Here is a 14,688-nt window from a genome sequence, read left to right on the forward strand (position 1 = left end):
CTTTGGCCTGAGCTAAATATTGGCAGTCCTAAACTGGCCATGAATGAGTTAAGAACAAATTCTTATTTACAATGGCGACCTGGCAGAAGGCACAAACTTTTGAGGGCTAGGGGGTAGGGGATAAAATAAATACAAAGTTGGTTTGAACAAATTAAAACACAAGTTAAAACACAGTTAAAACATGGCAAGACAAACAGAGCAAACAAAACAAACAGTCAGAGCAGACAGGCAGGGGATAACTACTAGCTCAGGAAGCAGTTGCAGGTGTCAGTGATAATGTCCATGATCATCATCATCAGGTCGAGTGGGTTCCTCGGGCAATGATGGATCTCCATTGTTCCCCCACCTGCATACACGTTCCAATTTCTCCTGCAGTCAGCCTGGTGTCCCGCCTTAAAGTGTCGACATATGTTAGTTGCTGTCTTCCCCTTCTTTTAGTTCTGTGTGTCGGCTCCCACAGTACCAGCTTCTGTGCTGCTAGCTCTGGATGTCTATAACAGTGAACAGCAAGCCTCAGCCGCCTGCATTGTATCTTCTCACTTAGCTTAGGCAGCTCTTGGTAAAGATCTACATTTGTGATATGGGTGCCAGGGTCGATGTTGAGGGCATACTTAAGCACCCGCGTGTAGCATCCGTTTAGTCTGTTGTCCCTCTGTTGACTCAAGGTCCATGTTTCAGAGCCATAGATCAACACTGACTCCACGGATGCAATGAACAGGGCAAGTTTGATTTTTCTAGAAAGGCATGTCCTCCTATGTTATGCAGTGAGTGGGGAGCTTTCCAGGCCAGGCCCTTCCTGACCCTGAGGTCCTTTTCTGTACTAGCCACCCATAGGTACTTAAAGTCATCCACCTTCTCCAGTGGATCCCCTGACAGAGTAGTAATGGGATTATCATCTCTGCTGTATTGAGTACAGTGCACTCGGTTCAAGAGTTCCTGGGCTTCTTTGATTTAATTTGATATTAACGCGAAATCAAGATCGGTTAGTACTTGGGCCTGCCTACTCTAACGTGGCTTGATGGTAAATCCAAGTTCATTCCCCTTGTCTCCAATGTCGTTCCTTAGTGCATAGTCCAGCACTATTATAAACAGATATGCTGCCAGTGTGTCTCCCTGTAGCACAGCTGTCTTAATTTGGAATTCTTCCATTAATCCGTCCGGAGTTTGCACTCTTGCTCTGGTATTCATGTACATGTCAGATATCACCTGAACTATTCGGGTAGGAATTCCGTAGGCAGTCAAGATTTTAATCATTTTCTGCCTGTTGTGTTGAAGGCCTTTTTGAACCCCATGACAGAGGGCAAGTTGTTCTTCCTGACCTCCTGAATGATTCTGCGGAGGGCAAGAACTTGGGCGCAGTTGTAGTCCTTTTGGGTCAGAACCCATTTTGATTATATCTCATCTTTCATGATATATAATCAAGCGCAGGGCATATTCTGTTTAGGATTAGTCTGTTATATAGCTTCGCAATGACTGGTGCTAGACTAATTCATCTATAGTTGTTAGGGTCAAGCATGTTACCAGACTTGAAGACAGGAATTATATTCATCAATGACCATGTCCCTGTCCATGAGCGAGGAATTGCACGTGTCCAGCAGAATGTCATCCAGGCTGCATAGTTCTGGTGGGATCAGATCTGGTCCTGCACTTTTCCCCACTTTTAGTTACTGTTTGGCCCTATTGAATTCTTTCGTGGTAAATGGACCATCGTAGATATTTAAATCTTCAAGGAACTATTCCTATTGTCCTCAGCCTCATCTCCCAGTAGATTTTTAAAGTGAACATACCAGTTTTCCAGCCTTTCTTCCTGGGTGTTGCCATGAATCTTTGCCACATTCCTCGTCCGTCTACCAGACACTTCATGAATTAGCTTCCATGCCTCACGATGCTGCTGATCGCCCCATGATCTTTGCACTCCCCCAATTTGTTCCTGCTAGGTATTTTTTCCTGAAGCTGGTTGTATTTTGAGTGCAGTACCTGCTTGGCTGAGTTCAATTTGTGTCTGTTGTTCTCATGAAGTGCATCGCTATGAAGATTTTGTATGCTTTTTCCACTTCCTCTCTAGCTCGAATTACATCTGGGTGTTTGGAGAATCTCCGCCTCTGTCTTTGTACCTACTTCGGTACAACTTCTGAAATCTCGGCCCGAGCCCTCCCCGACCCGTGACATGCAGACCCGTGCCCGAGCCGGCCCGGATGAATTAGTAAATGAATTGGCCCGAGCCCATTGCGAGGCCCGAAGCCAATATTATGATATAATGACACATCTCTCCCTCTCTCTGTCCGCTGCTGTACGGACGCACACAAGGCTTGTTTCTCTCTCTCTCTCTCTCTCTCTCTCTTTCTCTCTCTCTGTTCGGGAGCAGTCCGCTGCTGTACACCGACGGACACGCGGCACACACGCTTGTTTCGTTGTTTTTTACATACTGACAGCACGCTGTCTGTTGCTGACTGAGCGGAAAGCTACATGTCATGACATGAGTCCTGGCAGACTAACGTCACGTGAGGGTCTGTGTGTGACTGTGTGGCTGGGGGAGTGTATGTGCACTCCTCTTTGTCTGACTGCTCTGCTGTGTCAAATCAAGCGAGTAATACAACGTTCATTTATTTAATCATTGAAACGGCCCGGCCCTGGCCCGGCCCGGCCGAGACCTATTGATTAAAAAAAATAAAAAAACGAGGCAGGCCTCGGCCCCTATTGGCAGGCCCGAGGGCCCCGCGAGGGTACCCTCGGGTTTGCAGCTCTCTACTTCACAGTCACCAGGTTTTTATCCACCTTAAGGGCTTCAAACCTGTTGCATAATGTGAGAGTGTATTGATCCTGCAGTTCACATCTTTCGGAGAATGCCCTCCAGTCGTACTCAGTCCTGGCAGGTGTTTTAGACTTTGGTGCTCTGGGACTATCTTACCACCGGCTGTATTTTTGCGTTAGCGTCCGTTTTGCGCTGGAATAGCCATCTCACGCCATCTCGGCGCACATGTATGTATAGGCGTGTTTATGCCGAAAAGCATTGTGGAGGTGTGGTCATGCCCATAAAACCACAGCGTCACGTCAGCAGCTTCCTCCTTCACTGAGAGGGACTAGAGTGAGAGAGAGAAAGAGGGGGAGAGAAAAGATAGCCTAGATGGGGAGAGGGAGAGAGAGAGATATGTGAGGCTGCAGTAATATACTGCAGCGTACTGAGAGCTGTGTGATGCTGCTCTATTTGAAGAATTTGAATTTCGTTCCACCAGCACACATTTTATTAATCAGCTATTTTCTATTTGTTTCTATTAATATAATTTGTGCAGGCGCGAGTAGAGAGTGACATCCATGCCGTGCGTAAATGGATCCAAGCAAGGATTTCCTGCACTGCACGGAGATGTGGAGGCTGTCTGCACTCAGGCGTACGTCTGCACTAAGACTAGCTATTTCCTGGCGTTAAAATTGAGAGCACCCAAGGCGATTTTTTCTCACACATTGCGCTGGAACGCCTATTTTGAAATGGCAACTCCCAAACCTCTCTTTGCGCTCAGGCACATACCGACGGTATCTTCCCCACAGCACTAAATGACACTTGCGCAAGACACGTGATAGGCTAGAGTCCCACCAACACACCTGGGCCACCCCTACACCTGTGTCATCACAGCGCAAAACTGGACGGTGGAGGCAGACGATAGCTTAGATGCTGGGAAGATAGCAATAAGGGGCGCGCAAACGCAGCGCAAATGATAGCGCCGTACAACGATAGGGCCCTTACGCCTACATTCCACTAGGTCCGTGTTCGGTCCGTCTGCGCTGCGTCTGCGCAGCCGATACGTTTCCACTCTAATCATTGTGTCAACTCCCACCTACTCTGCTGCCTTGCGTGTCTACTCCGTCCCAGCTCCGACGATCCGGAGCTCTCTGAAAAAGATATGCAAGGCTTCTATTTTTCGCGGATGACGGAGCAAAGCTGCAGCAAGTTGGGCGGAGCCAGGAATGAAATCAACCGGGCAGAGGTGTTTACAGCATTCAATATCAAGCCAGAGGACAAACATGGATGAGGAAAAGTTAATACTTGAAGTGGAAAACCACAAAATAATATATGACACGACACATCCTTTTACAAGGACAACACCAAGCAAGTCCACCCCTCCTCTGCTTCTCCAGTTGGGAACAATGATATTCTGCCTGTTTGTTGTTGTATTTATCCCACATACAAATTGTCTCGCGCAATTTCACAGTGAGAACTTGTCGGTCTCGTCACTCCAGCTGTCTGGCGGAGCGGAGCCGTGACGTGCTCTGCACGCAGCCGGTTAGTGTTGGCGGAGCACAGAGCACGGAGTAAAACCGGAGCTCAGCCGCAACGCAGCGCAAATGCAACCAGTGCAATCCCGGCGTTAGTCTTACTTCCATGGTTACTATTCTATGGTCTGATCCTATTGAAAACGTGTTGTATGCTTCACTGTTCATTACGCTACTCTTCCACTTTTTACAGACTAGGTCGGATGTAGTCAACTAAATACTTTTCACCTGATGGACTCATCCAGGTCCATTTCTTACCACTTTTCTCCTGGAACTGTGTATTTGTTATGACCAACTCCTTTTCCTTTGCAAATTCTGCCAGGAACTCTCCATTCCTGTAAGTGATCTTATGGTAGGGATGCAGGGCATCACTCTCCTCTAGACTAGCGTTGAAGTCACCAGTGACAGACAATAAATTGTGCGGTGGTACACTGTCCACAGCTGTTCGGAGTTCGTCATATAACCTCTCAATGTCTTCCACTGGGCTTATATTGGTTGGTGAGTATGCAACTATGATTGTTGTGGCTGGGTTGCCCTGAAATGTGGCACTTAGAACTCTCTTGCTGTATGATTTTACACTTGTAAGTAGTTTTGCCACCAGCTCAGTGGCCTTGTGGTCTGAGTGTACCCGCTGAGACTGGGAAAGTCAAATAATGTGAGTTCGATCCCCGGCTGAGTCATACCAAAGACTATAAAAATGGGACCAGGGGTGAAAGTGCTTTGAATTTCTTACAGGAACTATACTACCCTTAACCTTCATCGTTTCATAATGTCCTCCTCCCGCCCCCAGCTTCATGCATCCCTGAACACACACATCCATTTTTTGAATGCCTGTATGGTGTAGAAATTAGAAACACTTGACAATATGTATAGTGAATTATTTAGGCCTGTTTAAACATGACAACAACAGACTCTCCTATGTGGACTATCATATCCTTTTTGACCAAAACATTTACCACACACTGAACAATTAAATTGTTTCGCTCCTGTGTGAAATATTATGAATAACCGCGGTAGGCTACATTGTATGCTTTGGTGCAATGTAGGATGATTTTGTCTTTCAATAATAATATCCTCATTGCAGCCTTGCTGTAGTTGTTGGTGTTGTTGCGGTTATTTGACTTTCTGACCACCCGCCTCAGTGCTTATTATGAGGCCAGAATAACAGATGCTGCCCTTGGCCATTGGGAAGGCTAACCATTTACTTTTGGCTTCATTGATTGTGTATGATTCAACTTTGTATCTATGATTTTATATTATTGCATGTTTTTGTAGATTGTTGGGACTTCACTGGCCTGGATCACACTGCTGGACTGGGGGGAATCAATAGCTGTGCCAAAAAAAGAAGAAGCTAGGCCTATGTGCTGTAGCCTATTGTATTTTTAATTTTACATTTTTTATATTTTTCATTTGCAAGTTCAACTGTCAGCTGAGCTCTTTTATTGAAGCTTTGGCTAAAGCCCTGAATTTTACAATGATGTTTTGAAATAAATATGTTTAAAAATCGTTTGTGTGTTAAAAGCTTGTGTTACGTTTTCATTAGCGTTAATATATTACAGTAACTTATTTTCAATGTCTGCTATCAAGAGCAATTTGGTTAGGCTTAATCCCTTAGTAGTCTCTGGCGTGCAAGATCCACCGGCGTGTGGAAATGCTCTGGTGCCTAGACAAATTCCCCGGGAACTATCCCGCAAAATAGTACTCAACTATGAGTTGAATAGCAAAATAGCCTTGGTGTTAGGCTATGGCTAAATAGCCTGCTGTCTTGTTCATATAAAATAAAACATATACTGTATGTATGTATAGTTATTATTCATATATAGTTTTATATGTATTAACCATATATGCCTGTATAGTGTCAATGCATACAAATGTACATATAAATAATTGTCATATGTGTCCATATACAATCTATTCATGTATGCACATATATGATTATATAGGACAAACATATATGGACCATATATGAAACGTTCCAATTCCATACATGTTCATATATTGTGATATATATGCACATATATGCACATCTATCCTGGATATAGGTGGATATATGTCAAATACAGATAAATACATACAGTTATACACAGGTAATAGTCATATATGTTCATATAAAATAAAACATATATGTATGTATAGTTATTATTCATATATAGTTTTATATGTATTAACCATATATGTCCATATAGTGTCAATGCATACACATGTACATATAATTAATTGCCATATGTGTCCATATACAATCTATACATGTATGCACATATATAATTATATAGGACAAACATATATGGACCATATATGAAACGTTCCAATTCCATATATGTTCATATATTGTGATACATATGCACATATATGCACATATATCCTGGATATATATGTGGATATATGTCGAATACTTATATAAACATATACTACATATATGTTTACTACATATATGTGCATATATGCCTCTTCCGTATTGTTTCTCTATTTTTTTAATGAAATGTTTTAACATATTGATTTTAAAATTATCTATTTTTCCTTGAGGGTTAGTGGCAATCGAAGTAAGGCTGGAAATAATTACATTGAATCAGCACTTCCTCCCTTCCTTCAAAATAAAATCATGTATTTCTCCCCACCCAGAGTGCTTCCTGTGCCTTCAGTGAAAATGGGAAATATCAAATCCAGAACGAAAAGTAAGTGTGTGTGTGTGCATGTGTTCAATGAAGGTAAGACTTGTCAGCTACAGTCACTTAACGTTGCCCCCTATAGGTGAAATGAACACCCCCCCTTTCAGCTCAGAGTACATCGCTGCACACCTGTACCAAGATTGGTCAGCATCGGCCAATGTGTTCCCTAGTTATGGCGATTTTTGTGAAATAGGCCTGAACGACAGAACTTTGGAAGTCAATTATATAATGGTGCCGTCTTTGACAACACCGCAAAATCGTCCACACATGTCTGTTTTAGTTTGGTGAAGATTGGACAAAATTTGGAGGAATTGCAAAAAATAATAATATTATTAACTCATTGAGTGCCAGCCACTTTTGGAGAACGGACGCTCCCAGTGCCAGAGTTTCAGAGCGTTTTCAGTGATTTCTCGAGGCCCACAGAATATTGTGTGATATTACTATGTAAACACCGAACACGCACAAAGAACGAGGAGACTCTCTTCTATCATCTGCAAAAAAAAGTTTATTGATCCCATTTTCCGTTCTTTAGTTATGAGCCGGAGAAGATAGCTTGATTTAACCAAAAACAGCCATTTTTTTCTAGAAGCTGAGATAATGAGCCTTTTGTGAAATTAAACATTTCAAGCACATCACTGACTCTGAAGCTAATATTTTCTAATGTAGTCACACCTCAAAAATAATTTCCTTCAATAAAACAGTGAAGGCCAGGGAATTTGTTTGGCAGAATCATATTTTTTAGCTGCAACCAGCAGCTGGCCCCTGCATGCGTTGCTGGTTGCAGCTTCTTGCTGGTCTTGATTTGCTGCTGGTGGGCATCGGATATTCTGGCTTGCGTTTGCCAATCCTGTCCTGCTGTCTGGGTCTGTCTGGGTGTTGTGTGCTGCTCTGGGTGACCCACCCCCCCACCCCCCCCCCCCCGCCTCAACTGCAAACCCCTCGTAGTGGGAGTGTCTCTGGTGGCTTTCTGCTGCTGTGCACAGTGAAGGGTGCTTTTTGTGCGCCACCTCCCAGGCAGCGCGACAAGGAAATGCCAACCCGGACTGCAGGGAAAGGTTTGGCTTTTCAGTGTCGGCTGCTGCTTTTCTAGTGGCTAATCGTGTGAAGAAACTATGCAGACAGACAGACAGAGGCAGAGGAGCTCAGTTGTGTGCGCGGATTAACTGCTGTTGGCAGGCACCGTCAGTTGCAGCCAGAACAATCTACATGGCTCTGGGCTGCAGCATGAGCGGTTTCTCTTTGAATCTCTTTGATTCAGGCTGTTTTCCAGACCTTTCTCTAATCTGGAGAGCACTGTCGCCACCTGATGAGTCCGTAAAATAGGTTATACAGCTTCAATAGCTACAATATTTGTACAGGACATACATTAGGCTTTGATCGACGTCCCACCGTCAAAAAAGGCAATTGACGACAGCTATCGTCAATGGCACTCTACGTTACTATTTACTTCGACGACAGGCGTCGTCATTGGCACTCAATGAGTTAATAATAATGATACAAAATAATAAGGTTATATCAATAAGCGTTAATTAATAGCTAATATGTCTCTTATAAGTGTTTATAAAGTGCTTATTAACATTATTATAAGTTTAATAAGACTATATAACTGTAAATAATAGTATCATAAACATCTTTATTGGTAGCTTATTAGACATTTCTAATTGCACATTTACAAGCCTTCTTTTGTTGCTTCATTAAGGTTAATAAATAGTTTATTAATTTATTAGCAGTTAAGCACAAATACACACATTAAGATGGCTCTTTAAAAACTTGTATTTTATTTCCAAATAGTGCAATAATGTAACATGAAAACTTAAGTAGGTTTAAAAATATATATATAAATGAAATAGTCTTTGTAGGAAATACATTAATTATTTGGTAAAAACTAACAAATCATAAAATCTACCATTTCCACCATTATTCTGATTAGTGGTGGGACTCGATTATAAAGAATAATCTAATTAAAGGCCGGCTTTACTGATTTTCAACCAGATTTGTGTCATCACAATGTCAGTAGTATGATTAGATAAGCAGCCTTTACCTCCCCTCACTCAACCCTCTTGGCTGTTGTCCCTTATCTTTCACATATTTAGTACACCGCTCTGACACGTTTTACGTTTTTACTTTTGTGTGTGCCGCCATGGTCCCGCCTCTAGGCGTCCTCCACGCCCCTCCACAGCTCCAAAACCAAAACAGTAGGCAGCCATCTTTTTCCACCGCATAGCCTGCTACGCTAGCTAACGTTAGCTAGCTAGCTCCTAAGAACCATGGCTGAAGGAAATATTTCTGGTGAAATTGAAGAGTTTGATATGGATGAAGACGCCGTGCGGGGACAAGTTCTGCCTCGTGCCGCTGCCGATGGATCGCTCTGCTACAGCAAAAGGCCAATTTCTTCTTGAAGAAGTCACTGTGTAAGGTGTGTAAGGTTGCATAAAAGTTTTGGACCATAGATCGTTGGGTTTTAGAGACTAATTTTACATGAAATTACAATAAAAAAGTTGAACCAAAGATGTATCTGTTATCGCTATTATAACGTACTAAGCATATAAGCATATAGTGGGCAATTGCAGAATTATGGCCAGATATTAGCTACTGTGAAACAACAATGTATAGCCACCCCATTATGTAACTTTTTCATGTCAATCCCTGAAGCATACTTTATTTGTACTCCTACAGCAACGTTTATCTTGGGTGATGTTGGCACTGGCATGCTGGAAGGTCTTGTGGATCTCCTTCAGGTGGACTGGTCTTCAGTCTCTCGTCCAGCAGCAGCAGATGTCATCGACGTCATCACCATCATCAAAGTCATTATCCACGTTATCGATGATTATTTATAAAAAATCTCATTGTGTAAATATTTTGTGAAAGCACCAATAGTTAGAGAAGGAAACCTCTCTTTGCATTTTATTTTGGTTGGTGTTTTAATAAAAGTACTTGTGCTCACATGTGGCTTTGATTTACCATTACAAATTTAGCCCAATTTGTAGAAAATTCAGATTTGAACAGGTCTAATGGCAAATATGGAATATCACCCAAGGAAATACCACGGTTTAATGCCAACAGACAAACCATACAGATTTGTTGTAATTGTCAACACAAAAAAGGAGCAGAGACACAGTATAACACAATGTACAACTTTTAGTCAAAGACAGGATTGAAAAATATAGTTCACTTGCATTCACCTCAGACAAGACTGGACACTACGTTTAAGTCTGAAATGTACCTAGATTTACTAGAAGAATTGACATTTCAGCTTGTCACCTGATGTCAGTACAGTACTAGGAGTACATTAACGTTAATATTTATTTTATCGTTAGGTCAAACACACCTTAACGTTATGAGTGCGGCCGTTTGTCCATGATCAAGTCTAGCATTTGGGTATATTCAGTGTGTGTGGAAAGGATAGATAGGCAATAGGCTAGCATTATTAGCACAGATATGTATGTAAAATGCTATTTACAGTCCATGGTCAAATGTTAGCAGTGACCACTGACAATTTCATTCACTCACCAAAAAAAGCAGAAACCACCCTTCTTTGAGGTACGGTTAATACAGCCAACTGCATCGCAAGAAGGCATATTTACTGTCCAATATTGACTAAAAGCCACTGTTAGGCATGCTGTGAGACTGGTGGATTTACGTGCGGATACTTAATGTCCAAGACACACTTGGTAAACTGAAGTCTCGATAACTAGGAACGCTGTAGCACTTGATAGCTGAGTCTGCAAAGTTCGAAGATGGGAACTGTGCAGAAGGTTGCCGTGAGGTTAGTCTATGAACAACTACAGAGGACCTGCAGAGCACACCCTTATAGTTCCCGGCTATGACATCACACTGCGTAGTGACAACATCAGTAAGGCCATCAGAGACATGATTTAAGACACTTATGAATCATGACATCATCACCGTCTGCGACATCATCAGAGTTCTATGACATCATAGTAGGAATGATGACATCATCCCAAACATCCCAACGCCAATACAACAACACAATAGCCTAACGTTAGCAGACACCGCAAACAGCCCCCTTGAAACAGGCTGAGCCAGTCTCGTTCTGGAGGGAACCCAACTGGATTCACGTTGGATTATGATATCAAGCCTTGATCCATTTTTATTTTACTTCTTAGCAGTGTGGATCGTACAGATATAGTCCTCCTCTTTGAAATGGCGACTGCAAACACCCAGATCGAAGCAAGCTTGGTAATGTAGCCGTTCTGTAGCTATGCTAATGTTAGCTATCCAGAGTAGCCAAGCAAAATGCCTTCTTCTTCTTCTTTGAGTTTTATGGCGGTATATATGTGCATTACCGCCACCTACTGGAGTTTGATATCATCCAAATGCCTGAGGGGTGGGCGTGGACTTAGAAAACCACGAGTCCAGTGCATTCTGGGAAGTGGAGGATTTCTGCACCCTGCACCTGCCCATTCCACCCCCCCCCCACCCCACAGAGTATATTTTCTTTGATTTATCAGGCTATGAACAACCGATTCAAAAAAATTCAACGGATTCCAACTCCATAGGTGCGTCACATTTAATAAATCTTCATATTCACCACGGTAAAGCCATCCTTTAATTAGTGGCTTTGTAATTAATTGAAATTAATCGCATTTTAATCGCATATGAATATTTGACATTTTTCAATTCAAATGGATTTTGGTATCAAAGTCAAAGGTCAAAGGTCGTTATATTGTTCCATTGCAGGGAAATTGGTTTGCAGCCAGGTAATATAAAACACACACATCATATAAAACATACAAATGTATAAAAAAAGAAGATAAAGGACAGAAGCCTAAAAACCTAAAAACAGGGCCATAGAGGCAGAGATACTTTAAAAAGTACAACAGGTAGCAGCATTGGCAAAAGTGCATAAGTGGGCAGTCTGTGCAAAAGGGCTGAACCAGAGAAATAAAGTGCTATCTGCTGTTCATCAGCTGAATCACAGCTGTGACAAAGGCGAGTTTGGTCCTCGTTGCGGGCACCCTCAACTGATGACCTGAGGGGAACAGCTCAAACGTTAAACGAAGGGGGTGATCTGGGCCCTCCAGGAGGGAAGTGGCTTTCCTCAGCAGCACCTGCCTCTCATACAGGTCTATGAGCTGGGCTTGGGTACTCCCAGAAATCTTGCTGGCCACTCTGACAAGGCTACGGAGCCTGTTCTCATTAGCCAGGGTCATGTTGCCAAACCAGGCCACAATACAGAACATAAGAACAGATTCAATAAAACTTCTATAGAAAAGGGCCATCATTACAGAAGAGACATTAAAGGAACACATTTTACTTAGGAAAAAAAGCCGCTACTGGACTTTTATGTGGCAGCAACATGAGAATCAAAACACAGTTTGTTGTCAAGAACAACACCCAGGTATTTATAGCTGTCCACAAGCTTGATGTCTGTGCCTTTGATGCAAGTAGGAGTAGGAATAGGAGGAGTCTTTCTAAAGCTGATGATCATGTCTTTAGTATAGACACATTTAGCTCTAATGGTGAAAACACACCGCACGCGACTCCTGCACGTAAGCTGAGCGGCGCGACCATTCGCGACCTTGTGCGCAGCCAGTTTTCATTAGGACACCATGTTAACAGATCTGTCAGTCCACACCGAATTGCGCGCAGCACGCAGCTCTGCTCAGCTCAGCGGACGCTCAGGGCGTGCAACTCAGCCTGGATTTCTATTTTCCTACACGGCCGTCTGCGCCTGTGAGCGACTCTGTCAAGCAGAACAGATCAGATCAGGGCAGAGAGTAACTCTGAAACCGTACATTTGTACGTCATAAAACAAATTTCAAAGTGAAATAATGTTTATTTACATTACATTACATTACGTCATTTGGCAGACGCTTTTATCCAAAGCGACTTACAATAACACATTTTTTGTCAGCAATAGAGCAATCAACTATGGAGCACAGTCTATGACAACTACAACTTCTGAAGGAACAGTGGTACAAGTTTAGGTTAGTGGTACAAGGTAGGTTAGAGAGAGAACGAAGTTAGATCAAGAAGGGCCCAGATGGAGCCTGAAAAGGTGTGTCTTTAGTCTTTTCCGAAAGATCGGCAGTGATTCAGCAGTCCTGACCGAAGGTGGAAGCTCGTTCCACCATTGAGGTGCCAGGGACGAGAAGAGTCGAGATCGGGATGAACGACTTTTGAGCCCCCGTAGCGAAGGAGGGGCGAGGCGACCTGCACTGGTGGAGGAGCGAAGGGAGCGCTGAGAGGTTTGGAACCTGACCATGGATTGCAGGTACAGGGGAGCTGACTGGTGTACTGCCCTGTAGGCCAGTACCAGTGTCTTGAATTTGATGCGGGCCGAGATGGGAAGCCAGTGGAGCTCCTGGAAGAGGGGAGTGACGTGAGAGAATTTGGGTTGGTTGAATACCAGACGGGCTGCAGCATTCTGAATGAGCTGAAGCGGTCGGATGTCGGTGGCAGGTAGGCCGGCCAGGAGCACGTTGCAGTAGTCCAGGCGGGAGGAGACAAGAGACTGGACCAGGAGTTGAGTCGCTTCTCTTGTGAGAAAGGGACGGATTTTGCGGATGTTGTAGAGAGAGAACATACAGGAGCGTGCTGTAGCAGCTATGTTGGCAGAGCAAGACAGCTGGTTGTCAAGGATCACCCCAAGGTTCTTAGCTGTTTGGGAGGGAAGTACAGTGGTGTTGTCAATGGAGATGGAGAGATCTGCGAGAGGGCAGTATTTTCCTGGGAGGAAGAGTAGCTCTGTCTTACCAAGGTTGAGCTTGAGGTGGTGGGCAGACATCCAGTCGCCAATGTCTTTGAGGCATGCAGAGATGCAAGCCTCGATTTGAGTGTCGGAGGGGGGGAAGGAAAGGAAAAGCTGGGTGTCATCAGCATAGCAGTGATAAGAAAAGCCATGAGAAGAGATCACATAGGCAAGAGATCTGATATAGAGAAGGAAAAGTAAGGGGCCCAGGACTGAGCCCTGGGGGACACCGGTGGTAAGAGGACAGGATCTGGAGAGGGACCCTCTCCATGTGACCTGGTATGAGCGGTTCGAGAGGTAGGAAGCAAACCAGGAGAGTGCAGAACCTGAAATGCCGAGGTCAGACAGAGTGGAAAGAAGGATTTGGTGGTTGACTGTATCGAAGGCAGCAGACAGGTCAAGGAGGACAAGAACAGAAGAGAGGGATGAGGCCTTAGCAGTGTGAAGGGCCTCTGTGACAGCAAGAAGAGCTGTCTCAGTGGAGTGAGATGCCTTGAAACCGGACTGCAGAGGGTCCAGGAGGTCATTTTGGGAGAGATAGAGAGAAAGTTGTTCGGACGCTGCTCGTTCGATGGTTTTGGAAAGGAATGAGAGAAGAGAGACAGGTCTGTAGTTGTGAATAGCAGTAGGGTCAAGGGAGGGTTTCTTAAGCAGAGGCTTGACTCTTGCAGTCTTTAGAGCAGGCGGAACAAGACCACAGGACAGAGAGGAGTTAATGAAGGTATTGAGGAAGGGAGATATGTTAGGTGAGATGGTTTGGGGGAGAGAGGAAGGGATAGGATCGAGGGGGCAGTAAGTGGCTTGGTTCGAGCTGATGAGTTTAAGCACTTCATCAGGAGAGAGGGGAGAGAAGGAAGGAAATCCAGGGACAGGGGGCCGAGGAGCAGGATTGGAGTCAGGAGTGTTAGTGAGGGTGCCTGGAGGATGGAAGGAGGAGCTGATGTCATCCACCTTTTTAGTAAAGAAGGTTAGAAAATCATCAGCAGAGAGGAAGGAGGGAGGGGGAGGGGAGGGAGGGTTGAGGAGTGTGGAGAAGGTGGA

At 43.9% G+C, this 14,688-nt stretch overlaps 1 pseudogene across 1 annotated transcript in view; it reads left to right on the plus strand.

The window, feature by feature from the left end:
- LOC310782962 (GTPase IMAP family member 7 pseudogene) overlaps positions 1 to 14,688 on the plus strand; it is a 362,281-nt pseudogene that overhangs the window by 64,471 nt on the left and 283,122 nt on the right. The window contains exon 2 of the transcript in view: positions 6,886 to 6,938. The product of the transcript in view is annotated as a GTPase IMAP family member 7 pseudogene (transcript). The remainder of the gene's footprint in view (positions 1 to 6,885; positions 6,939 to 14,688) is intronic.

Source organism: Poromitra crassiceps (assembly GCF_964638095.1).
Source record: "Poromitra crassiceps genome assembly, chromosome: 9".
NCBI lineage: Eukaryota > Metazoa > Chordata > Actinopteri > Beryciformes > Melamphaidae > Poromitra > Poromitra crassiceps.